This window comes from Arvicola amphibius, chromosome 6 (genome assembly GCF_903992535.2).
Source record: "Arvicola amphibius chromosome 6, mArvAmp1.2, whole genome shotgun sequence".
NCBI lineage: Eukaryota > Metazoa > Chordata > Mammalia > Rodentia > Cricetidae > Arvicola > Arvicola amphibius.
In genome coordinates, this window is record NC_052052.2 from 114068407 (window position 1) to 114096176 (window position 27770).

Genomic DNA, 27770 nt, shown 5'->3' on the forward strand with positions numbered 1-27770 from the left:
CAAGGTACGTTTCTCAGAGATGTGAGAGATGAGATAGCTCCCATCCAGCAGAGGCCCTGTGCCTAGGCAGGACAGACCTCCATACTCTTGGGATTGGTATTCACCGAGTTCCGAAGAAACTACAGCCCCCAGACTGTCTTCTATCCAGGCAGTTTCGACTTCCATCCCAGAGGAAGTGCTCTGTTCATGATTTTACCGGACCAACATCCTTCTAGTCAACCTTATTCTTGCATGTTCTTTAAGGCTATTTCTTCCGGCAAGAAAGAGGCAGCTACTTGATAAGTATTTGACAAGCACAAACAATTATTTTTAGTGTGTTTAGAAATACCTCAAGACATAAGATTTTCAATGTGAAAAACCTATTTAGTTTTATAACTAACCCTTAGTTAATTTAATATACTTCAGAATAACTAGAAATTCCATTAGTCAGGTTTCCAAACATTCAAGGTTCTCCAGAGGTACAGAACATAGATATTGCACGTGCATTTGTCAAATGAGGGGTTACTAGGTTGATTTACAGGGCCCGCAAAGGCATTCTTCAGGTTGTTTAGATGTGGAAAACAGATGTTCAGTCCAAGAAGTTGGAAACCTTGGAACAAAATGAACCAGTGACACATCTCCAGGTGCCGAGGGCCCGGAAGCCCACAGCAGAATTGCTGGAGCAAGCACAGGTTCAAAGTCGGAGGGAAAGAGGCACATGACAACAGCAAAAATCCGCACTTCCTCAGCCAAATGTCACCTGTAATCCCAGGACTCCAAAGAAAGACACAGGAAGATTTTGAGTTTCAAACAGGTCTGGACTACATAAAAAGACCCTACTGAAAGGAAGGAGGAAAAGAGGGAGGGAGATAAGGAAAGCATAGGATGGTAAAGAAGAAAAAAAGGGAAGAAGGAAGGAAGAAAGGAAGAAAAGGAGGAAGAAAGGAAGGGAGGAAAGGAGGGAGGGAGGGAGGGAGGGAGGGAGGGAGGAAAGGAGGAAGGGAGGAAGGAAGGGAGGGAGGAAGGAAGGAAGGAAGGAAGGAAGGAAGGAAGGAAGGAAGGAAGGAAAAGGAAGGAAAGAAGAAGAACCCACTATATCTGCTCAAAGTCAGTTAAGTTTGAACACCTGCTCCTGCTTCTTTCTGCTGATATTGGATATTTTATGACATTAAGAGATCAACAGCTACTGAGCAGCTTCTGTGACACTGTCTAGTTGCCAAGACATGTCCGATATCAGACTGTATCAGGCCTTTTCTTTTAGGCCACCAACCAGGTCCCAAATCATGACACAGAGACTTATTATTAGTTTTGGGATGCTCAGCCTTAGCTTAGCTCTTTTCTGGCTTTCTCTTTTAACTCAAATTAACCTATTCCTCTTTATCTACCTTTAACATTGGGGCTTTTTACTTTCTTTCTGTATATCTTACTTTTACTGCTTCTTGTGTCTGCTGGCTGGTGCTGCCTGGCTTCTCGATCTCGGTGTCTCACTTATTATTTCTTCCTATATCATTTTCCTCCTATTTATTCTCTCTGCCTTCCAGTCACACCTGTCTCCTGCCTAGCTATTGGCCATTCAGCTCTTTATTAGACCAATAGGGTGCCTTAGGCAGGCAAGGTGAAACAAATGCAACACATCTTTACATAATTAAACAAATGCAACACATCTTCACATAATTAAACACACATCCTTACACCATTAAAGAAATATAACATAAGCAAAACTAACACACGTTCACACAGTTAAAGTGATAGCCTGCACCTTAAACAAATGTAACACATCTTTGCCTAGTTAAAATAATATTCCACAACACAGAACTATCCTGTTCCATTATTTCTTCCACTTTATGCCCTAAAATTTCCATACTTTTCTTACAACATAAATATTGTGAAAATGGGCATTTGTCTGTCTGTTAATTTGTTTTCTACTGGAAATTTACCCTAAGACCTATTACATGCTAGGCAAGCTCTCTACCAAAGAGTTCCATCTCCAGCCCCTTTAGAACATTGCATTTTGGAGACAAAAATCTAAATTGACAAGGCAGGCCTTGAAATGATCTCCTGCCTCAGATTCCCGGGTAAAAAGGGTGACGGATCTGGGCTCCCAGGCTCACATTAAATGAGTGTTTATGGAAATTGGAATTCTTAAGAATTAGTATTTAAGTAGGGTTTCTCTTATTTACTTCTAATAGAAAAACAAAACAGAACATTATTGGAGATAAATCTAGGCATGTTTGTACATTTGCTTGATTGCCCCCTTAGCATTTGCAAGGCCCTGGGTTCAATCAAGGGGAGGAGAGGAGTGGAGAAGGGAAGAGAAAGATACCTGAGCATTCATTCATTCAAACTACTATACATCAAGGAATGATCCCATCCCAGGACAGACAGTATTCTAAGGACAAAATTATGAAGTCTATTCTAATAGAGCTTCTACTGCAATGGGTGTCTCAGAATAAAAATAAAAATAAACTTATGTCTGGTGACTATGAAGAAGATGTTGTGGGGAGGGAAAGGTGCATGGTATTTAGATGAGCTGGTCCCACAGTGAAGTCAGGTGACTTCTAGGCACAACTCTGAGCATTTGTGAAGGTTTCTAGGAAGAGAATGCTCCAGAGTGAGGCTGGTTGTGTAGCCCAGTGGGTAGAATGCTTGCTTACCCAGCAAATACAAAGCCCTGTGTTGGATCCCTGGCACTGCATACACTGGATGTGCATGCCCTGATGCAGGCCTATGATTCCAGAATTCGGGAAGTGGAGGCAGGAGGATCACAAGTCCAGTTACATAGCAAGTTCAAGTCTTGGCTAAGTTACACAAGACCCTGTTTCAAACAAAACAGAACAATAGGAACACAACACCAAAGGAAAATGCACTGTGATAGAGCGTTCTCTGTTCTTTAGAGACACAAACCTGCAGAGACTTTTCTCTTATATGGTAATTGTTGCCTGAACATCTATCTATCTACTCTGGATCCCCATCTATTTAAACCTTTCTGGTCCTTTAAAATCTCTCTCTAGTGAAATGCCTTAAAGGAATAAATTCCTGTTATCCTTCCAAAAGGATTTGGCTTCTTACCCCCGAATCCAATGAACGACTTGGCTCAGATAGCTTTATTTTACAAGTGAACATACTTGTAGATTATAAACACACATCTAGGGTCAAGACTTTGCCACAAATTGTTTTAGCCCCTCCTGAACCCGGCTGCCTTATCACCATCTTGTCCACGCTGCTCAGGAAGCCGAACAGCAGCGTCTGTAATAGGCCTGCAATTTTCAGAAATGTCAAGACAGGGTAATACGGTGTTACAGCTTCATTTGGTCTGGGCTTAGGAAATACATCCTATGGCATCCTCTGTTCCAAACTGTAGTGGGAGGGAGTTATTTCTTGGTTGAAATAAGTATTGGGGTAAGGGAAGGCATCCTTATTATTTGTGATTTGGGTCAGTTTTCTGTTCTGTCATTGAGCCAAGATGCCTTCATACATGTGTCTTGTCTAGGAGAGCATCATGTTCAGACATTGTTTTCCTTGAATTTCTGTAGCTAGTTGGAGATTAAGGGAAGGTGTCTGGTGTTAGGTTGACATCATCTAGTTCATATTTTCTGTTGCCATAGAATAAGATGGTTGTTTCTCAAGGGACTGAAAATGTAGCCCCCTCTTGAAAGCAACCATTTAAAAAGTCCATTTTACTATAAAAGTGAAAGTACACAAATGGTCTATGAACTTGAGAAATCCATGTTATTTCCAATGAAGCATCCGGGTAACACAGCAGGTCACCCAGTACTGCGCAGTGGGAGCCCTGCCACGTGTAGCACATGACACTCATAGAAGGCGGTGCATAGCAGCAACTCAAACCTGTCACTCCTGTGGAACTCAGGTTTCATCCTGTCAAGCAGTTCCTTTTGAACCTTTCAAAACAGCCCTCTGGTTGGACATGTAAGTGCATATGTCTGCCATCTAGTGGCAGTCATCAGTATGGTCTGTCTAACTTTTTTCAAAACCAGTCAATGTATATTTTCAGAAAATTTTAAACTAGCCCCCATAGTTAAGAGGTATGTGGAAGAGGACACAGGCTAGGGATGGTCACACATTCAGAAGGTGCACACTGTTCTAATGCATCCATGCTTCTCTGGTTTCGACACCAAGGAGATGGGGACTACTCAGAAATCCTTCGTGGATGCTAGAGTAGGTCCTATGCATTTTCAGGAGAATATCAATCCCACAAAGCCAGCATCTTTTTTTTTTCTTATTTAGCCTCCCATCTTTAGCACTCAAGACTCTGTCTGACATAATTCAAGGGGTTAATAAATTTAAGGAACAAAGGCACGGCCAGGAGGAACACTGGAATAAGTGCAGACTGTAGAGAGCCTGTCTCAAGGGTCTTCACTACCACAAAAATGTGTGAAAATCTAATAGGCTGATGATGAATTTTTTTAATAAAAATGTTAACGATATACAACTTTATATTGAATTCATGAGAGAGCAGTTAGTGTATGTGATTATTAAAACTTATTCATGTAAAAAAACAGTGCAACATAAAATGTCTTGTAACATTGAGAAAAAACAAACTATGTTCATGTTTCAGAGTTTTCATGTCAACCAAACTAGTGTGTGCATAAGGCAATGACTATCTTACCATTGAATTTTTGAAATCCCACTGTTCACATAAGTATTTTTTATATGGCCTTTCTCTGTCCCTTCTCAGAAACACAATCCTCTAATTTAGTACATTATGCCAACAAGAATATGTTCTGTTGGGCTGGGGACGTGGGTCAGAGTTAGAGTACTTGTCCAGCATTTGTGAGGCCCTAGCTTCAGCACTCGGCAACACACAGACGCTCACATCCATCTGTTTATGATAGCTGCATGACAGAACAAAAGAAGCTAATAAAAATGTCAAAATCGCCTACATCTGAAATGCAGTTTCTGTTTATAACATCTTTTGAAAAAGACTAGCCATATTTCTCAAAATATACATCTTCAAATACCACAGGGGGCATCTGATGGAGGAAGTTCCCTCTTGCTTCTACACCTAAGATCCGTTTTCGCTTTCTGTGCTTACATTCCACTGTGAGCGAGCTCCCCACTCTTCACGAGCTAGAGACACATTCTAAGCTGAGTGACTCATCTTAACAAGGACGGGCGCTAAGCTAATGTACCCTTTGCCAATCCAGCTCTTAACCTACTCATGAAAGAATCTAAACCATTTCTCTCTCTTAAACTCAGAAGTCTGAGATCCTAGCAAAGTGAGGATCATTCTGGAAGTTTATTCAGAATGCAGAGGTGTAACCCCCATCTCTGTTGTGATTCTGCTTTGGGAATTCGGCTTCAACCCCCAAGTCTTAGCCACCAAATATGGTGCCTACCCAATTTTAGAAACATCACCCCTGTGTTAGTTACTATTAATTACCAGCTTCACAGGATCTAAAATCACGTAGGAGAAAAATCTCTGAGCATGTCACTGAAGAAATTTCTAGATTGGTTTGACTGCAATAGAACGATTCACCCACAACTGAAGCACAATTAATAAAATCTCAGGGTCAGAAATTGGGATTCAACTTGAAGATATGAAAAGTAAAACAACCAGCCACTGGCTCTTACCTTGGCCTCAGTATGAAAATGGCAATCCTGCCTCCCAGAATCTCAGAATGAAACTGTGTCTGAGAGCTGTCTTCCCCTTATATTCCTCTCTAGAACTGGGATTAAAGGCAGGCACTACCCGGTTTCTATGACAACTAGTGTGGCTCCTAGGATTAAAGGTGTGTGTCATTATGGTTACTGGGATTAAAAGTGTGTGTTAAAATAACCTGTGTTAAAATAAGGCTGACCAGTGGGACTGTTTTACTCTCAGATCTTCAGGCAGTCTTTATTTATTAAAATGCAATTGAAATGCCACTACACACAATCTGGCACAATACTATGGGCTGAGGTCACTATGTCTCCAAACTGAGCCCAAATACAACTCTTAATTTCTGAAGTTGAATTTGTCAGGTATTCCAACAATGCAAAGAGAATAGAAACGTATCCAATCCCATATCTCTGAGCTGGAGACCTTTACTGTTGTTGCTGAGGACCTTCAGCTGTTGGCTATTTGCAACAGCTGACAATCAATAAAAAAAAAAAAGACTACTTGAAGAATGCTAGCCAGGAGAATCAGTCAGCAAGAGGAACCATTTGAGGAATGCTGTCAGAAATAACCACACCTTGCACATGTGTGGGCCACCAGTGAAAAATGTCACCACACAGACCAAGCACCAGGCTGGTGAAGCTTGGAAGCTCAGCTAGAGGAATTCTGGGATGTTCTGTACAGCAGTCACTGGGACCAGTGGGGATTGCTTCCCATTTCCTGATAAATAAGCTATGTTGCTAATACCAGGGTACCAGAAAATCTGTCACACTTCTAATTTCATCTTCTCCCCCACCCAAAGATAACAGTAACAGAAATTCAGTCAGTACATAGTGGAAGTTTATAATACACCAGACACTTCAATAGGGTTGAGTCTTTGGGCTGTATTCATGAATAAAACACAAGTTTATGATTTCAAAGCATCATTCAATTTCATGAGATTTAACAAGATTATGATCTTGTGTACAGGAAAACACTGTACAATTGACCTTTAATACAAAACCACACACACACACACACACACATACGTTATATAGGTAGAGCAATTTTTATTAAAGGCTATTAGCTATATAGTACTGACATAAAGCTAAGATACCATTGGGGCAGAATAAAAAACCCCAAAATAAGCCCAAACATTTACAGTCAACTGATTTTTGCCAAGTATAATATAGCAGAGAAAGGGCATTATTTTATTCAGCAAATGATGTCTAAGAAAAGTGAATGTCTATGAACAAAGGAGGGTAAGTGGACCCTTGTACCATACCAATTCCAAAACTCAATTCAAAATATATTAAAAACATACGCAGAAGACCTATAGCACAGCACTGGAAGAAAATATAGAGGGAAAGCTTTATGACATTGGCCCTGACATTTGGGCCATGACTCTAAAGCATAGGTGATAAATGTGGGATTACATCAAACTGAAAAAACACTTCTGTATAGAAAATGAAACATCCACATAGTATAGCGACACCCTACAGATCCATGGAAAATGTTTTCAAACCATGCATGTGTTAATACCCAAAATATGTAGGCAATTCAATGGGAAGTTTGCAGTACAAGTTAACATCAGCCCCAAATACCTAAGCATTCCTTAAAAGGAGACACACAAATGGCATAGGCAACAAATGAAACTATTGTTGTACACAATGAACCCGCGGGGAGGGAGGGCGCGATTAAAGCAAAGGGAGATTTCACTGTACACCTGTTCAAACCAGGAAAGGTGTTTGTGAGGAGACAGAGAAAAGTGAGTCCTCACACACTATTGGTGGAAATATAAATTAAGACAACCATTATGGAAGAATGGGGTCCTAGAGAACGAAACAGAACTACTACATTATCTAGTGATCCAACTATTAGTTCTATATTCAGAGGAAATGAAATCCATACGCTGAGGAGATTTATGAGCTCCCATGCTCATCACTGCATGATCGGCAATAGACAGGCTACGGCAACAATCTAATTTTCTGCAGTGAACAAACTGTGCTGTGCATGCACACACATGTAAGCACACACACACACACACACACACACCTGTAATGTACATGTGCACAAAGAAATGTATACACACACACACACACAGAGAGAGAGAGAGAGAGAGAGAGAGAGAGAGAGAGAGAGAGAGCAAGCAATGCCATTGAAAGCCTTAAAAGGAGAAATTCCTTCACTTGCAGCTACATGAATGAGCTGTAGAATGTCAGATTGAGTGAAATAAGCCAGGCACAGAAAGACAAACACCACCTGGAATCTAAGAAAGCCAAACTCATGGTGTAGAATGGTGGTTGATAGGGGTTGTGAAGAATGGATGGAAATCTTGGTCAAAGGGTACGGCATTTCCAGTAGTCAGAATGAGTAATATCCAGGGATCTATCCAACAGCACAGCACAATGAGTCTGGTTAATGGTCATAGACAATGTATTATAAGTTTGAAAATTACCAGGAGAGTAGATTGTGAATGTTCTTACAAGAACATTAAATATATCAAGTGACTAATATGATAATTAGTTTGATCTGTTTTTTATAACATTTGCATATATCAAGTCATCATGTGAGACACCAACTTTAATTAACTGTATGCTAGAGGAGTGCTTAGTGAGATTCTAACCCCATAAAATGGGTTCTATGACATCACCATTGCCAGCACCATCATTACCTGGTCCCTCTGCACTGATCTAGACATTGGTGACTTTGTCCATGGTGGTTTTCAGGGGTTTGAGGAGTCCAAAGAGATCTTGTAGCCAATGTATCATTTTTCTGTATTTTGTTTCACTTAAAAAGGATTTACTTATCTCTATTTTTCCTATCCTTAATATCTGGTCATATGCCCATAGACATTATTTCACTGTATGTCTCTAAATTATATCCTGTTAAGTTTTCCCAAATATGAGAATGATTACATTAAAAATGAAAACTGAAAATACTAGAGAAAAAAATAAGAAGAAGCGATAGACCGAAAAATAGACAAAAATGGCCACTATGATTGTGTGTTATTTTTAGCTCTTAATTTCCCAGCAGTCAGTGCAAAATAGAAACAAAGATAGCTTAATTTCATTTTCAGAAAATAGCTTTCATTATCACCAAGAGGCTCAATTTTTTTCCTTGTACTATGCTCTACAAGAAATACGTGCTGTCTTTGGGAAGAGATATCAATGAGACCAAAGAACCAAGTATTTTAGCGTTTCAAAGATGTAGAAATAGCCTTTATATGATTTAGCTAATCCTGACTGCAGCAATCTCACGCTATTTCAAAACGGCAACCCCTATTATATTATCTCATTTACGGTCCACACTCTCGTGTCATCTCCATTAGTTTGCTGATACCTTTAAGTCCTTCAATCATCCTGCTGCCGCCCTCTACCCAAGGAGATGATCTATCATAGCTCTGACACAAAACAGATTTGCTATTTTTTAAAAAAGTCTTAACTATGTTGCACAGGCTGGTCTGGAACTGTGGGACTCAAGAGATGCTCCTGCTTCTGCTACTGACTAGCGGAGGCTACAGACTTGGGCCACTTACCTGGCTTTAATTCTGATTTTAACATAGTGATAAGGATCACTCATCGTTAGTAAGAGTTCTCTTCACTCATATTTATTTTTTGAGTTCTATAAGAATTTTCTTTGCCAGACTAGATCTCCTGAGTAAATTGCGAGCATGGGGACCATGGGAGAGGATTGAAAGGGAGGAAGAGGAAGGGAAGGGAGCAGAGAAAAATGTATAGTTCAATAAAATCAATAAATCAATCAATAAATAAATTTTCTTTTCTATAAATACTATTATTTCCACATCACATCCGAACACACTGCTCACACCAAACTTCAGGTTTTTTTTTTAATCTCCCCCTTGTTTCTTTCTAAATTGCATGGTTTTGTTAAATATGTTAAAATCCCTGTTAAATATTTGTTATTTTTTCTGGTTTATTTTAACTTTGTAGTCATTTCTGAAACAAGAAAAATATGTGCATACAGGTGTGTTAGATAAATAGCTAAATATGCGGGGCTGAAGAGAAGAGTCAGAAGTTAAGAACACTGGCTGCTCTTGCAGAGGACCTGAGTTCAGTTCCTAGCACCGACACAGTGAGCCACAACTGCCTTTGACTCTGGTGCTAGGCATTCAGACACACTCCTCTCATCTCTGCGGGAGCTGCACGGATATGGTGTATATACGTACTTGTGTAGGCACGCTCATGCACAAAAATTGAAAACAAATCTTAAAGCATGGACAAATATCTATACATTCATAATTCAGAATGTGCTTTGTTTTTTCATGGATCTGAAAGACGTGGAAATTTGCATATCAATATAAAGTTAGCGATATGTGTGTTTATCACCTAACAGCATGATTTTAATGTGTTATCAAATGAATGATCTCTCTCTCCATAAATCCATCACTTAGCTCTGCTAAAGACATAACACCAGCTTTGTCCTTCCAGGGCAGTATTTGTGCCTTATTTTCACAAACCCAAACTGCCTTATGTAATTCTGGGAGGAGAGAAACACTGCAGGAAAAAAAAGACACGCTTAACTGATAAGAAATTCAGAGGAAAACACATTTCGTATACTTCGAGACCATTTTAAGTGGATGGATTTTTATGCAGTTAAATCAGTCAATGTTTTGGAATGAACTGCAGATTTTAAAAATAGGGAGGTAGATTTACATTTCAAATCAAGTGGCAAAACTCTATTATTATCAAAGGTTTGTAGCGAGTAAATGCTACAGCATATTTATGTTAGTCAGCATTCCATCACTATGGAAAATATCTGAAATAAGTCAATTTATGTACAGAAAAGGTCTGGTTTTTTTTTTCCTCACAGTTCCTATCCATGGTTTATTGGCCTGATTGCTCTCAGCCTATCTGGAGACAGAGCCTTGTAATGGTACTATGTGGTAGAAATTATTCACCTTATGGAGAGAGAGCCAAGAGAGAGAGGGAAGATTCTCCATGGTCACACACTGGCCTAAAATTCTCTCCTTAGTATCTATCTTTTAATAGTTTCCACCTTTCTAGATTGCATGAAGCCGAGATTAAACCTTTAATGCATGGGCCTCACGCAAGGAAGAGATACAGAAAAATGGCTATTTTCAAAATTACATACGTATGACATTCAAATTTTATGTGTTATGTTTTATTTATATAACAAGATATCCATAAAAGCACTGTAGTTACATATTTTATATGTAGATGTACACATCAATCATCTAAGAGGAAGACTGTATTTGGGTATGGTAAAGGTGATGTCAAATGAGTCATCTTACTTAAGGACTTTATGGCCTGATATCTGAAATAATTTATAAACGTACATAAGCAAACCGAGAGTGTGCTGGATCAATGATAAGACTGAGATTCTGACAAAGTACCAGGAAAATAATTGCTGACAAAAAGTGTTATTTCAAATAATCTTTGATAAACTGATAAAATCTGGATACCTGGAGATATGGATGAGAGTTTATCCTTCCCAGCGAAATGCCAAAGAAGAAAGTACAGTCACTATTGATGATTAAGAGACAGGAAGCCTTGAGACTTGAGACTGAACCTAAAATGTAAATCATACCAGGACCAAGATGGTTGACGCACGACATTTAGTGATTATGACATTGGAATAATTGGCAAGTATGTCAAAGATGATATTGGAGTCGGGACAAAAAAATGATAAAATTCAACTTTAGTAGGAGAAATCTCTACAAATGAATTGGAAAGAAAAATTGTAGTCAAATAAATGATTCATAGATCTCAGACCTTAAAAGGAAGGTTCACTGGACTTAAAAACTGGTTTTTCCGTTAATGTGATCTGAGCTCAGATGAGCCTCTTGCCCATGAAAAGCTCTTGGAAATGCAAGTTTTCAGCCTCTACCCAGACCTCATGCACCAAGGCTTGCATTTTCCTAAGTTCCTTTTGTAGTTGAGTGCACATTAAAGCTAGAGAGATTGTGAACTGAGATGCTGACGGCAGGAAAGGAGAGAAGCCAAGACGTTTGAGCTATGACTTGGTTGAGTATTAGGATCCGGTATCTGGCACCATGTGGGAGGGAAAGAGAGGAAATAAATCAAGACTATGTGGAAATGTAGGATGATCACGCTGTTCATAGAAATGGGAGGCCCCAGGGAGAGAAGCAAGAGGGGGAGGAATGAGAGGCCCCTGAGCAAGTGTGTCATGACAGCCCTCCCTTCGGGAGCTAAGTCAGTCTGGGGAGAAGGAGTGATTCATGCTAAATGGGTATTGGAAACAATGAATATGGATTATGTTGAGAAATCACATGGTGTAAACCGAGGAAGCAGTGTTGGAGAAGTAGGTAAGAATGGAACACTCAGAGGAAGTAGAACCAGGGTAGAAGAAACCAGGAAATGGAATATTCTGACAGTTGCGGGGGGCTAAATATGTTACTACGAGGCCAAGGAAAGACTACTGGTTTGTGACCCAGAGGTTACAGGTGACTTTTGGAAAAGGACTTTCTATGCTCTTCGTAAAGATGGAAGCCAGAAGTCAGAGATTTTGTGTCAGGTGATGGCGAAACGTAGAGAGGACTGAATGTTGTCTGATTCTGCCTCTCATTGCTCTCTAGAACAAGCCAGCATGTAGAATTAATTTTTCAAGGCATAGGCTGCTCTGTGAGACATCTGCCTATAACGTCACATAGAAGGTACTTGTGGTGGTTAATCTTCATTGTCAACTTGATGGCCTCCAGAATTTCCCATGAAAGAACACTCTGGGTGTACCTATGAGGGATTATGTAAACTAGGTTAGCCTCCAGGCATGGCTGTGAGGGATTATCTAGATTAGAGTAAATCGGGTGGAAAGACCTACTGCAGCCTACTACTCCACTGGCTGAAGTCCAAGACTGAATGAGAAGGAGAAAGAAAATAGCATAGGCATCCATTGTTCCCTGCTTCCTGACTGCAGATGCAATCGGCCAGTTTCTTCATGTTCCAGCCACATGACTTCCTTGCCCTGAGACTATGAACCCAGTAAGTCTCTTCTCCCTTGAGTTGCTTTTGTTGGGTTGTTTTTACCACAGCAACAGAAGCAACTAACACAGTACTCATTGATGCTATCTGACATGTTCTGAAACATACGTTCATTTCCTAATGCCCACAACCTGGGATTCCCTATTACGGAAGAACAAGTGATTAAGGTAAGAATCTGTGAAGGAAAGGTTTCCTTGGACTTTTCCGGGTAGGCTGTTGATGCGATCACGTGGGCAGGAGACAACACACAAAGAGGAGGAGCTACCGTGATCATATGGGCGGGTGGGGGGGAGTTAGGGGCTCAAAAGTTAGATCACATGGTGTGCATTTTCTAGTGTTTTCAGAGGGAGTATGTTCCCGCTGATACCTTGATTTCAGACTTCTGGCCTCCAGAAGGTAAGGGAATATACACTTGTTTTAAGCTTGAAGCCTCTAACATTGTCTTCCATCTCTGAGAGGGATGAGAACTTCTCACTTCATGTTGATTATATGATGTTTGGTACCCTAATTGTGTATTCAAAACAGGGTAACTGTGCTGCCCGGTCCACCAGAAACAATGACGTGTCACAACAGAGATAGCATCCTATGTACATAAGTGATAAACAGAGATAGATACTTTTGATAGAGATCAATGCTTGATAGATGAAAGGTAGGTACTTATAAATAGATGAAGATAGATTATATGCACACACACACACACACACACTGGACAGGTATAGACAATGGTGAAAAATAGGTGATATAAAGTTATATAGATAAATGACATATGTGTATATGAATAGATATCAATGGCAGACAGAGGATAGAAATCGATGATGGGTATGTGATAGCAGTTGTGGAAAGAAGAAGCCTTGAGGGAGTGAGGAGCTAAGTGAGTGTGTACTGTTGACTTGGGCACAGGTTCAAGGACTCTAAATCCTCAGACCCATGGGAAAATGGCAAAGCCTTAGCTTACTGGTCTGAGTGTGAATGTTAACATTGTATGCAGAAAATGTCCGTCTTCGCCTTCTTCTCCAGATACTTAAGGCCTGACAACGTTTCCTGTACAGAGACTGGTAACTGAGCTTAGCTAAACCTGTCTCCTTTATCCAGTGCTCTAGTATAAGCCCTGCCTCCTTCCTTGTCCATCTGTATGTAATAAGCCTGCCTCCCTGTTCAGTTGTAAGAAATAACCTTGCCTCCCCATTCAATTCTATATAGTAAGCACGATAAGCTTCTGGGATGCAGGGATTGTCCAGCAGAGAAACCAGACCACCTGATTCCAGTTTTCCCGTCTTTGTGTCAGTTTGTCTTTTCTTTATCCCCTTGCTATGCAATCAGGTCCATTCCTGGAGCCATGTTGGATGTGCCAATCAATAAGAAGGGGTGTAGGGAGCAAAGATAAAGACAAATAGGTAGCAATGATAAATAGGGGCTAGACATTGATGGAAGATGATAAACAGGTATCCATTTAAAGCAGATAGGCAAATAACAGATATTGATGACTGGAGGGTAGGTAGATTTATTCATTTTACTCAAATTCATATTCATTAAATTTTACTTATATACTCTTTATGAAGTCAACTTTGAAGAAAATCAACATGAATATCCCTGGAGTTATCCTTGGATATCAAATATAATACCAAAGACAGGAAGTCTTACCAGAATTCAGAGGAGAGAGAAATGGCTTGCAGTTACTTATGCAGAGGTTTGTCAGCTCTTGATAATTTAATGAATTAAGTGATCAATAATAATTTATAACAAGGAAAGTAGAACAACATCTTAGGGAAAGCTGTAGAGGGTTGGTGGTCCTGCATGATGGGAAGGACATGCAGACGGGGAGATAAGAAAGCAGAAGTCCAGACAAAGTGATTCCACAGCCTCCCCATGGCCCCACAGCATTCTATAAACATGATATTACACTGACACTTTGTGGGACAAAGAGGACAGGAATCCACCTATGGGGAGGTCAGTTTTTTCTAGTGCTACAATTTCAGGGGTGTCCACAGAACACAAGTAGTGTTCTCTCTACTAACAACATGGAATATCACACAAGTAACTGCATCCAACAACATTTTTTCTAATGAACTCACACACGCACACGCACACACACACACACACACACACTGGATCGACAGTTGCTACTGATTTGAAACAAAGAACCCAAGCAGTCTTTGGAAAGATAGTCTGTTGGCCTGTGAGGCTGCATGGCAGCCTTTCGGAGGCAAGCCCTGACTTGATGAAACTTCATACAGCCATGAGCGAATGCATCAACGAGCAGTGGTGACCAGGTTTCTGCCATCTGAGCCTATGGAATAGGGTATATGTCAGAGAGAAAGTGCACCCAAGCCCACAGTCGTATCCTGCTGTGATGAATGACCAGGCTCGGTAGAAGATCACTGGGACATTTTGTGCCCATTAAGTACAGGGTGGTCTCCCAATGGTGGCATATTCTTCGAAACAGACTGACATCTGATGCTGCTTTGACTCATCTGAATTGAATCTGCAGCAAAGTGGTTGGAAGATATCTGACCTGAGCCAGGCAGCCTTTGCTGGTGTCACTTCCTGTGTCAGAGGTGACCGAAGGTAGAATATGTCATGGCTCAGCTGGTGTGCCAGATTTCAAGGGAACACTGGGGGCAGGAAAGAGGCTGAGGCTGGGCCTGAACAAATGACCTAATGGAGGATTAATTCAGCAGTGGATAGTCAGCAACTCAAATTACAGTGGCCAGGAGGGGTGTGGAGGACTGAGATTTGATCCTGCCAACAATGACAGACAAGGCAATTTTATTTGTTAGGTGAACTTGGCAACGCAAGTCTCTAGGCAAAAGTGACTGCTACACTGTCAGGACTCGGACTGTGCCTTAGGTCCAGGGTTCTGTCTACCCTGGAGGTGAATTGAAGACTGAAAATAATAGAATGGAGTCTTGCTCCTGGAGAGAAGTCTTGGCAAGAGCAAAACTGACTGTCAAGGTCATTGCTGAAAGTTATTCCAGGCAAAACATTAAGCCTAGTGCGGAAAAGGTGAACTGAAAACACAAAAGAAGCCTAGCCCTATGAGCTAGCAGTAAGACAAGAGCTCAGGGTTAGGGGCCCAAGGGTTGGAGCAAGCAGATGGAACTCAGACCAGATCCTTCTAAAGTGAGAACCGGGTAAGAACATCTAAAGTTGGCTGGTCCTGGAGGCACTTGCAGAACACAAGGGAACAGCAGGGGCTTGGATCCCTCCATGCGTCTGTTGGCTTCTTCCTGTCTAATTGTACGGCTGGTTTACTACAGATTTTCATATTCTGGGTGGTTTCGGGATGAGTTGGGACATTTGCAGGGAAGACAAGAGCTCAGCATGTACTGTAGGTGGTCATCATATGGTCGGTGGAAGTTGAAGTCTTAGGAGAGGGGAGTTAAGAAGGTGCCTGCCTGCCAGAGTCCTCCAGTCTCATGAGGGTAGGGACAGGAAGCTCTAACAGGTGGAAGAATTTAAATTGCCAAACTGCAGGGGAGAGCCAGCCAGAAGAGTGTGCACACTGCCAAAACTCCTGGGCGAAAGGCACAGAGTGGCTGAAGGCTGAACTAGCAGTCACCCCACAGTGGTTTTTCGTGTTCTCTCTCCAGGACTACTGAGGGGTCATGGTTTCTGATTTTGTGCCTCTGCACAGTGCCTCTGAGTTTGCTGGAAAGACACTTCTGGGGCTTGGGGAATAGCTCAATTGGTAAAGTACTTGCCTTGCAAGTAAGAGGAATTGGAGTTGAACCCTGGAACCCACGGTTTTCTGTTTGTTAAAAGCCAGGCATGGCAGCATGCACTTGTCAGTTCAGTCAGTGCTGGGGAAATGTAGATAACTGGATTTCTGGGGCTTGCTGGCCATTCAACATAGTCTACCTGGTAAGTCCCAGGCCAATGAGAAACCTTTTATCAAAAGCTCAGGTGGAGAGCACTGGAGGAATGAGGCTGTTCTCTGGTTGCTGCAAATATGTGCAAATATTTTCACTGACACACACAAACAAACACATCTGCACTTACATGAATGTGTATGTACCAAACAAAATTATGCTTCTGTAGGATTCCATCCTTGTGCCAGTTATGAGTTGTAGATGGGCATACATGACCTTCTCCATACACCGGGAAGAGATAAAAGCTCAGCGAGGGCTTGCAGTCTTCATGTAGGGCTTGCATGCCTCCTGATTTCCAAACAACTTCCAATGTCAGTGAAGGTCTCCACTGACCAGGAATTTAGCAGTGCAAAGCACTTTAGAGAACAGGCAGCTAGGTCCCTAAAAGGTATAGCTTTGGCTCTTGCAGGCTGTCTGTAAGGAGCACACTGAGGAGCCACACAGAACGCTAAATGATCTGGAGTCAGGAGTCTGCTTTGTGCTTGATCCAAGGTGCAGGCAATTTCCTTAACAGAGAGCAGAGTCTGCCGGACACTCACGTCTAACCTCCACTTTGACTGGCAGTTGCCTACCCTTAAACTAATTAGATGATCCTGTCATGAAGCCAAGTCTTGCCTTTGAATTTGAAAGTCCAACTCAAAGGGGTAAGAACCAGAACAGAACTTCCACCAGACTCAAAGAACTGCCTAGACAAAAGAAGTTTGGCATTGCCTTTCATAAGTATCACATTTTGGGAAACCATGTATACACTGCTCTTAACAACCAGGCATATTTGTGTATGCTGATTCATTTAAAATATAAAAATAGTAAAGGGGCCTGGCTAATTATTTTGTTGGAGCTATACATGCCTTTTACAATATTTTTCTATGAGGAAGATATATTTTCAATTCACAAGCATACCCTGTGAAAGAAAGTATTTCCGATTAGTCATTCTTCAAAACCATGCTGAGAATGTAATGGTATTAGTCACAATATACCATGATATAAAATTAGGTTTCATACATGAAGAGGAGCTGGGTCCCCATCTCTGTAGAACTCCTCATTCATCTCTGGTGTAAAGGGCCAACGCTGCTGCTTTGCACGTAAACGTCCCCACACTGCAAACCTGACCCTGCCTCTTCATCGCTACAGTGACAATGTCCAGGCCATTTAGGTGTAAGCAACTGAATCTGCCAAGGCTAACAGCATTATTAGGCAAGAACAGTATGTTGGCTCAAGAAAGGAGATGATGTTTTAGGGAAGAAGAAGAAGAAGAAGAAGAAGAAGAAGAAGAAGAAGAAGAAGAAGAAGAAGAAGAAGAAGAAGAAGAAGAAGAAGGAGGAGGAGGAGAAGAAGAAGACCTAAAAAAATTTACTAATGAAAGCTTTGGAACATAACCTTGTAGTTTCTATACCGTTTATTAACATGGATCCAAGAAACCCTAGCTATGCCCATTACCCCCTCCCCACAACTCATGCTCAACAGGTTGCCTGATATTAAAGACTAAACTATGATTAAAAAGAGCTTGCTTCTAATATATCTTAAAATGACAAGTTTTTCTTTTCTGTAAAAGATAAGCCATTCATTTTTATAAGGAAAGATGAAAAAGATGCATTTTAAAGAGCTTATTTATCCTTGCTCAGTAAACTCCAGAAACAAATACGTTTGAAGCAAAATTTGTCTCTTCCTCTCTCAGGAAAAAGCAGTGGGTCCTTCCAGATTTCCTGAAAGCTTATGAGTTTCTTATATAAGTTTTCGTGTCTAAGACAAAACTACTCTTATCGTAATACGTAGTCTTTGTCTAAATTCCACCCAGGTCCAGATAGTCTATTCCTTCAAATTATACTCTTGCCTAACAATAATTTTCTGTGACAAAAGACATACGCTCAAAGGTTCCTTTTAAAAGGTCTGCCTTTTGCCTCGTTTTCTTACTAAACTATCGAACCCATTTGAACCATTCTTCACTATTGTCTTTAAAAGTCTTACATCACTCTTCCTTTCATGTTTAATTCAACCTCACAACATTCCTCAGTTTAGGGAGTAGTTCACGTCAGATCTGCAGTCAGTGCTTTTAACTTAGTAATCTATGTTACAGTCTATGTTCCATGGAAACCACTTCAGGAATGACATGCCTTCTCCCATCACGGTAGCTAACTGCATATTAAGCTAACTGAGACAAACAGCTTAGATTTAGACAAAATTCTATAGACAGAGTTATCCAATGCTGAATAACTACACTGCTGTGGCCTATGTGAACACACATGGAAGAGGCAAGCATGATCGCTGCACATGTGTACTCCCCAAAACCTGGCACAGCAGGGAGCTGCAGGGACACAGCAACTGAAGCAGAAAGACCTCATTCTTTCTCACCTCCATCCATTGCCACCCTGCAGCCCTGTATGCATTTATTCCAGGCTCTCCTTTCTCCTTTTTGGAAGGTATATCTTCCTGTAAGAGCTCTCCCAGCAAATCCACTAGCATTGTTTTAAACACAGGAAACTGTTGAATGGTTCCTGCAGAATGAAAGATTTCCTAATATGAAACCCTCTGGACTCTGTAATTATTAAGCAGGTTTTAAGACTATGTTCTGTTTTCAAACAGTAATACAGAGAGCGGCGGGGGGGGGGACGCAAAGTGCTCTCCCTCCCTCCCTCCCCGTGTGTGTGTGTGTGTGTGTGTGTGTGTGTGTGTGTTCGCGTGCGTGCGTACCTTGGGGAAGGGTACATTTTCTGATTTGGTGAATCTCAGAGGCCAAGAGAAAAAGGAAAGATCTGTTGAAAGCTCACAGGGAAATGGTCACTCTCCTTAACAGCAGAGTCTGCCACCCTTACACAACCCTGCCAACAATATCAATGGGGCTGGGAGGGTGGGGAGCGGGAGATATGCTGACAGACTTCGGACAGGTTCAGAAAACACACTAAAATCAAAGTCTGCATTTAAAAAATACGTCCATATGGATGCAAGTTCCCAAAGCTCGCTTCCTCTCCTACTTCCACCCTGCTTGCAAGGAGAGTCTAACCAGCAGGCAGGGCAGGGTCACAATTCCAGCACGCGCAGCGTGGAGTGGACAAGTGAATTTTAACTCCCTGAAGTCAGTCATTCCACCTAACCCTAGCAGTTTAAAACCACCTAGAAATGAACAAGCTCTGCTCTGTAAGGAGGTTGTGTGGGGAGCGAGAGAGCGCCACAGGAGATCGCCTGTAGTTTAGTTGCCGCGAATGAGCCAGAGTAGACGCGCACCCTGGCTCAGTACTCTCTCCCAGGACACCAGCAATGCAAAAATCACCTCTTTGCTCCATAAACGCAACCCCAGCAGTCGCCCCTCGCTGTGAGGTTGGCAGGGGTCTGATTTAGCTCTCCTAAAAAACGACATTAAAAGGCACACACAGGACCCAGCGGCACACAGACGCACATTCACACCGCTCTGGACCACCCCTGCTTCTCGTTTGGATTCCTCATTCGAGGGAGAGAAAAAGAAGCCCAAGAGAGCTGGGTGGGCCGACCAGGGCGCTCCCCCGGCCACCGAACGCCCGTACCCGTTCTTTCCCAGCGGTTGAGGTGCCACCTCCGCATTCTCCACCCAGGGTCCCCGCGCTGCAACTCCTTATCAGATCGATTCCCAGGTTCCGTCCCCCCAGATAAACAAAATCACCTCTTCCCTCCCCAGTCCTTCCTTTAAACTCCGCCAGCAAACACATTTCCTACGGCCACGGAAAACTTTTCCTCCCTTCTTTCACCACCAGATAAGGCAAGAAACCGGGTCAGCGGTCGCCGCCAGCCGTTCTGCCCTGAGCTGTGGCGAGCACCGCGTGTCCTTACCTGGTAGCCGCGTTCCAGGTGGCTGTCCCACGCGGGTCCTCCGCGCCTCCGGAAATCTCTCGGACCGTCCTGTCGGTCAGCTCCACCGAACCCCGGCGTCTCGCAACACGGCGTTCCGAGACGGCGACTGTCCTCAGGGTCGCTCGCGCACCGGAGCCGCCCTTCTCTGCATTGCCCGGCTTCTGGGTGCAAGCGCAGCTGCGGCTCCTCCGGGCGGGTGGAGAGCGCGGGGCTCTCGGCTGCAGCCGACCTGGCCCGCCGTTGCGCTCCCGGGTCCGAGCGCGCTCCGCCCGCGGGCAGCTGCGGCCGCGCGTCACATGCCGCCTCCGGGCAGCAGCCGTGGCACCTGCCCGGGCGACCGCACTGGGGCTCTGCTGGTCCGCCCCCGGGTCCTGCGCGCCCCTGCGCGCCCCAGCCCTCTCTGATCTCGTCTTAATTTAAAATTTTTTTTTTTTTACTCTCTGGCTCTCTCTTACTTTACCCCTCTCGTTCCTTTTCTCTCCTTTTCTTATCTTCTATTCTTTTTCTCCAAAAGAAGGCAGAAGGCGCTCCAAGTGGGAGGAGATCTGTCCCTCCCTACGAACTCTTTCTCTGCCTGGTGGTGGCGATCGTGGCTACTGCTGCCCCTGTCCTCCTCCCCTTCCTCCTCCTCCAGAGCCTTCTCCTCCCTCTTTCGGTATAACGCACTAGCTGCCTGCTGGAGCCCCAAACCTGCTCTACTTCTGAGCATGCCCAGTGGCCCTGCGGGCGCCTTGCTGCTGCTCCCAGCGTGCAGACTTAACTGTTTTCTCTGCTTGGCAGGGGTGAGGAAAGCTGGTTGAGGAAGATCCTGGGTGCTTTGGGGTGGGATCGCTAGAGGCTGGGAATTAAGCTTGGTCAAGGAGCGTCCACCGACCCAGCGTGGCCTCACGTGCTCCCTAATTTTGAGCCCCGGTACTTCAAGGGCGGGCTCTGATCAGTTTCGTGTTCCCTTTGGAATTTGAAATGGGTTTCCTTCAGTTGCTTTGAAGGGTATGAAGAATGCGATTTCTTGGGTTGAACTTATAGATGAGCAAAAATACAGGACCTGGCTGGCAACCTTTCTCGAGGGGACAGTATGGTGCGTGTAGGATTTAAGATTTAGCGAGAATCTGTTTAGACTCTCTTTAGTCTGTTTAGAGCGAAGTAGCAGAGGATGCCTCAGCTTTTGCTCCCCAGAAGTTTACACTTTAGGAGAAATTAGCACAGCACCGGTAAAGCACTTTAGGGGAAATTAGCAAAGCACCTTAAAGGACCCGTCCACGTGCATATACTCATGCGTACACATTTAAAAAACTCAGAAAAAATAAAACGCAGTCTCACTAGATAGGCTCTCTCTGTCTCTCTCTGTCTTTCTCTCTCTCTCTCTGTCTCTCTCTTTCTCTCTCTGTCTCTCTCTTTCTCTCTCTGTCTCTGTCGGTCTGTCTGTCTGTCTGTCTGTCTGTCTCTCTCTCTTTCTCTCCTTCCTCTTTCTTTTCCTCGCTTCTCTAGCCCTCTAGCCCTCCCCTTCCCTGCTCTGCCTTGAGTTCTTCTTGTTCTTTCTCTCTCCCCCATGTGGTGGGATTTCTGGCAAACCACCTAGCCAGCCTAGCCAGGCTTTTAAATTCATATACAACTCAAGAGGAATGTGAAGCTGGGAGGAGAGGGGATTACTTACTATAGACTACTGTCACCTAACTAAATAAGGACAAAGTAGAGAGCTATAACAAAGTACTAGATACTAAGGAGGCTGCCCCACAGTACTATGTGGCTTTTCCTAAATGCATATAAAGATAATATAAGATTCTTATAAAAGCACATGCCTGTAACACCAGGAATTGGCAGTCTGAGATAGGAGAGCCGTGAATTCAAATTTAGCTTGGGCTAGATAGATACACAGAATCTGTCTGAAAAATAAACAAATAAACAAAGGAAAAAAAATCCTAAGAAAGGACCAATGCAACAATGTTCTTAGAAAAAGGGGGCAAGGGGGAAAGGAAAGAAGGAAATACTAGAGGGAAAGAGGTAAGATCGTAGAGAGGGGGAGTAGGGAAGAAGAGAAAGGGGTAAGGCTGAAAATAGTAGGGCAGAGGAAGAATAAGAAGGGGAACCCAAGCAGGAGCAGAGAGGAACAGGATGAGGGAGGGCAGGTGGGCACAATATGAAACAAAACTTCACAATGTTAAAAGAAGCAAACTAACTTTTGATTCTATTTAGAGCTAGAAGGGAAAAAGATAGAGATTTGATGTGGAAAAGTTACCAAGGACTAGAGAGGTATTGAGCACAAAGGTTCCCTTTGAGTCCATCTTTTCCGGGAGGAACAGTCTTTGGGGGAAGACGCAAGTAAACACTGCTGACAATCATTGCCTTCACATGTGTTTCAAAGCTTCAAAAATTTAAACTGCATTTCAAAACCGTTTGTGTTAAGTACATCAGGGATGAAGAGGCAGCTTGGTTGGTGGAGCGTCTGTTGAGCATGCCTGATGTCCTAAGTTTGATTCCCAGTACCGCACAAAGCATGGTGGCCCATAACCATAATCACCGTCGGGAAGTGGAGCCAGGAGGATCAGGTGTTCAGGGTCATCTTTGACTACACAGGGAGGAAAAGGCCAACCTAGGATACAGGAGACTCCGAGGAAAAAGCAGTTGAATTGCTTTGATCATGTACTTGGCTTTTTCTTGTTGTTATCCTCTGAACCATACAGTATAGTAACTATTGATAGAGCATTTACACTGTGCTTAGTATTGTAAGTAATCAGAGAGGTTTTAAGGATGGAGGAAGACATGTATGCCATTTGTAAATGATACATTTATGGAAAGGTCTTGAAAATTTTTGGATTTTGGTATCTGCAAGGGTCTCACAACCAGTGTGCCAAAGATATTGATGGAAGGCATATTAACTGGTTAGTCATAAGAATAGAAGCTAACATTTGTGAGTATACTATATCCTGTTGAATGTGAACTGCTTATTTTTTTTTTAACCTCAGAAGCCTTTAATCCAAAGCAAGGGAAAGCTAAGCTAAAAGGATAAGGAAAGTATCCATTTTACATGTAAGCAGAGGAACATAGCCCATTTGCTGTTACGAGAACAAGTGCCTTCCTTCAATAATATTTGGTGGATCCACAGACGGGGCTCTGCCATTGTGGTTTTCAAAAAGTATCTACATGTGTCTTCTTGTTTGAGGAAAATTCTGAGTAGTTTTCCAAAGAAGTCACGAGATAAACCAGCTGGGACTAGTCAGGAGAGGAAAGGAATTATTCACAATTTAACAAAAATATCTTACCAGATTAATTTCAATTTTGTGCCTTCCCTGTGTGTGTGCCTCTGTCTCAGTCTCTCTTGTCTCTGTCTCTCCGTTTCTGTCTGTCTGTCTCTCTGTGTGTGAAAAACTCATCGTTGCTTACATGCATGAGTAAGTGACATGTGTCTTATCCTGATTCTAAACAATCTTCCCATTTGTTTCTAAAAACAAGACAAATGGAAATTTAATATTTGTGATGAACAAACTACAGACTAACAGTTCAGGTAGAAATGCCCTGAGTTTGTTGCTGAACAGATTAAATTTGATTAAAGTAAGGAATTTGTTTCTAAGTTTTATTACTTATTGTTCAGAAGATCCACCGTTCAAGTGGCCTTTCAGCAGAATATGTTATATTTACTGGATTTGAAGATAAATTGAATCAAGGTCAATTATAATTTGTAGCACATCAAAAACAAGACACCCATGAATGTTTATCCTTAAATGCTGATTTGTAACAAAGCAGATAAAATGGGGCTGGAATACATTTTGATATTCTGCATACATTAAATACATCTTAGATATTTGTTGTCTAAAACAAAACCAATACAAGAAAACTGTAAGATTCATTCAGTTATTAAAGGGAACTCTCTGGTTTATAAATAAGAAAAATAGCTAATAGTACACTTACCTTTCTGCTGTAAAAGTAACTATAAACTCTGGGAAAACAATCCAGAATAATACCTTTAGACATAAAACACAGCCAACAGAATGTTGTCATTCATTTTTCTTTATGAATTATATTTTTTAAAAATAAAAGAAGTACTGAGAGGTGGAAATTCCATCAGAAAGAACAGATATTCTGGGCAGAAGACACACAACCAGAGGGCTAGCAGTTGGCAAGGTGGCTGTGATCTAAACAGGTAGGCATTCTTCGCACGCACCAATGCATGTGTTTCTGGAGGGCGGATGGAGCTCAGGGTTGAGATGCTGAGATCTGTGAGGAGGCCCCTTAAGTCAAGCATTTCAAGGAAACAATAGAATGTGGACTCATCCAATGTGAAAAGACCTTGGTGAATACCTTGAGTATTCACGTAAAGATGCCTCTGAAAAAGAACTTCCTAGATGTGTGGATGCCTGTCAAAGAGAAAGGGTAAGAAGGAGATATGTCTAAAGATATCTGGACTAGGAAGTCTTTGGAAGGTTACAGTTGTTGCCAATGATTTCACCACTGACTAGACTACAACTCTGAAAGTTCACAAGAAAAAGAATCTACATGCTAGAATCTCTACAAATACAGCCCACTATACTGGCTTGGAGGTTAAGGGCACTTTCTTCTCTTCCAGAAGATCCCAAATTGGCTTCCATCACCTACATTTTTCACCTCACAACTGCCTGTACCTCCAGCTCCAGGGAATCTGATGCTCTCTTCTAGACTTCATAGGTGCCCACACTCATATGTATACACACAAACACAGGTGCATACACATAAACGAAAATAAATCTTAACAGAAATTTTACCAGATGTGCCAATGCGGGAAAGATCACTGATGACAAGAAGTTCATAATAAAATGAAGGCAAAGAATGATTTACATTTTAGAACTACTAAACAAGTACATTGAAATAAATTTAATTGATAGTTGCTTCAATAGTCCCGCAAGTGAGAAAACATGCCATGATATATTAGAACCTTTTGTAAAGGAATGAGGGGAAGAGAATGTAGGTCCCCGTGTAAGTGACAGAATACTTACCTAGAATGCCCATTATCCAGGGGGTACTTTCTGCTACAGTGAACAAAAAACCTGAAAGATCAAATATTATTGAACCGATACTAGGAAACAATAGTAGATAAAACTAATGGTCTCAAATAAAAGCCAACACAAAAACATCCAGAGAGCAGAGAGTGGACAGATTGAGAGGACCAGATGTAATGTTTGACGAAATAATGGCCAGGAACTTAGCATATCTGATGAAAGATACCAACCAAAAAATTCAAGATCAGTGGACCTTAATCAAAGAAAATCACTGCTGAGTCCTTGAGAACTGAATTGCTGAAAGCCAAAGTTAGGAAAGATTATAGAACAGCCACGAGCAAAAGAAACATCCCATTTAAGAGAACAGCATGGATGAACAATGACCTCAACAGAAAAGTTGGCAGAAAATGACAGACATATTTAAGGCCCTAAATCAAATGAACAAAGACAAACTGTCAAACGAGAATCCAATACCCATTGGAGGTAATCTAATGTGTGACGTCAGCCGACAGCTACCAATACAATCGAGTGAAGTGCATTTCTCAAAGTCATAGAAAATGATTGAGATTGAACCATGGCAGTGTAAACCATAGTGGATGGTTCAGAAAGAACTAAATGTAAGACTATAAAAAAGGATATCTTGGGGGCTCAGAAGATGACTCAGTCAGTAAAGTGCTTGTGGCCAAAGAGTGAAGACTTGAGTTCAATCCCCAGCACACCCTTAAAAGTGGCTCACACCTATAATCTCTCAGTGATTGTTGTCAGGGAAGCAGACCCCAAGAGCTCCCTGACCAGGAAGTCTAACTTAATAGGCAATCTTAGGTTGAGCAAGAGACCTCATCTAAAGATAGGAAGTGAAGGGTTATTGAGCAAGACAGCTGAGATGGAACCTCAGGCCTTTACACACACATGTGGACACACACACCTGTGCACCGCAAACACACGCACACTCATAAGCACATGTTACAACATGCTCGTGGAACTGTTTGCATGTAAGTCAAATATGGAGCCACAGTGTCACATGGTGGAAATGGGTAAACACAAAATCCTTGCATTTGAAATGTTTTCAGACATGCAGAATTAAGGTTTGGTTTGTTGTTTGTTTACATTACCAATGGAAAAATCACACCAGACGGTACAGTAAGATTCAAGAGACAAATAGTGATAGAACTGTAAATTGTGCTTGGCCATAGAAGGCAAGAACGAGGGAATCCATGAGCAAAGAAGACATGAGACTAGACCAGTAATCCTAGCGGCTCTGGAAGCCCAGGCAGAATCATTGCAAATTCAAGCTCAGTCTGAGCTACAGAGTGAGCTCTAGGCCTAGCTGGCTAACTTAGTGAGACCCTCCCTGTCTTACTATTGGGGGTGGGAGGTAATCAAATGCCAAAGGTAGATAGCTTGCCTAGTATTTGTGAGGTCCTGAGTTTAATCCCCCTCCAAAGGATTAAATGGGGCAAATAGGAAACACGAATAAGATGTTAACCTAGAACTTAGCTGCATTATTAATCACATTAAATATACATGATCACTGAAAGGACAAATGAAGATGCTATGGACTGGGAATGTAGCTTACTTGGTAGAGAGCTTTCCCAGCATAGACAAAACACTGAGTTCCATTGCCAATCCAATACTCCATAAACTGGATATGGTGTATATCAGGAAGTAAAGCAGGAGAAGCAGAAATTGAAGGTCATCCTTGGCTACATATCAAGTAATGATAGACTGGGCTACATGAGCCAAGAGACGGGAGTGCCTTACCAGTTACCATTTAAATGGAGTCTAGTCTCAGTATAAACATAGAATTCTGAACAAATGGCTGTGAAAATCCTACCATGCAATGTGGTATATTTCAAGGGATGTTTCTAACATTGGTCTAGAGTTTAATGTATTCCTCATCAAGAACTAGCTGGTGGGTTGATGATCATATGGGAAGCACCTTGATGTGGGTGCTTACCAAAATAAACATGGTGTTCTGCTGAATCCTAGTTATAGATGGTTGTGGACCACCATGTAGGTACCCTGTGAAAACAGCCAGTGCCCATAGCCACTGAGCCGTCTTTCAGTCTCTAGCAGGTGACTTTTAAAATATCCATCCCCAACAGAATGTTCTCTTTTTCTAAGTGAGATAGCCTAGTAGGTTTTCAAAAGAGAAGTTAAACAGAACAATGGCAATATATTTATTTTCTACATTTTTCTTACTTATTTACTTATTTTCTCTTCTTTATAAAATTTGTTTATTTACGGTGTGTGTGTGTGTGTGTGTGTGTGTGTGTGTGTGTGTATGTCAGAGGTCAGTGTCAGAAGTCCTATGCTATTGTTCTCCACCTTCCTTTTTGAGACAGGTCTCTTACTTACCCTGAAACTCACTTATGAGGCCACACTGTCTTGCCATTCAAGTCCTTGGTATTTCCATTTCCATCTTCCACAAGGACTGCAGGCTTGTGCTACAGCAAATGTTGTTTTATATGGGTGTTAGGTATCTAAACTCAGGCCCTCATGCATTCATAGCAAGCACTTCATGTGCTGAGCCCTTACCCCCAGCCCTGTATCT

General features: G+C 42.1%; 1 protein-coding gene across 3 annotated transcripts in view; it reads right to left on the reverse strand.

Annotated features, from left to right (window-relative positions):
* Chrm3 (cholinergic receptor muscarinic 3) overlaps positions 1-20787 on the reverse strand; it is a 449710-nt gene extending 428923 nt beyond the window's left edge. For all 3 annotated transcript variants that reach the window (XM_038332293.1, XM_038332292.1, XM_038332294.1), the window contains exon 1: positions 20226-20787. The gene's annotated coding sequence lies outside the window, so the exon portion shown is untranslated. The remainder of the gene's footprint in view (positions 1-20225) is intronic.
* Positions 20788-27770: the final 6983 nt, after the last annotated feature.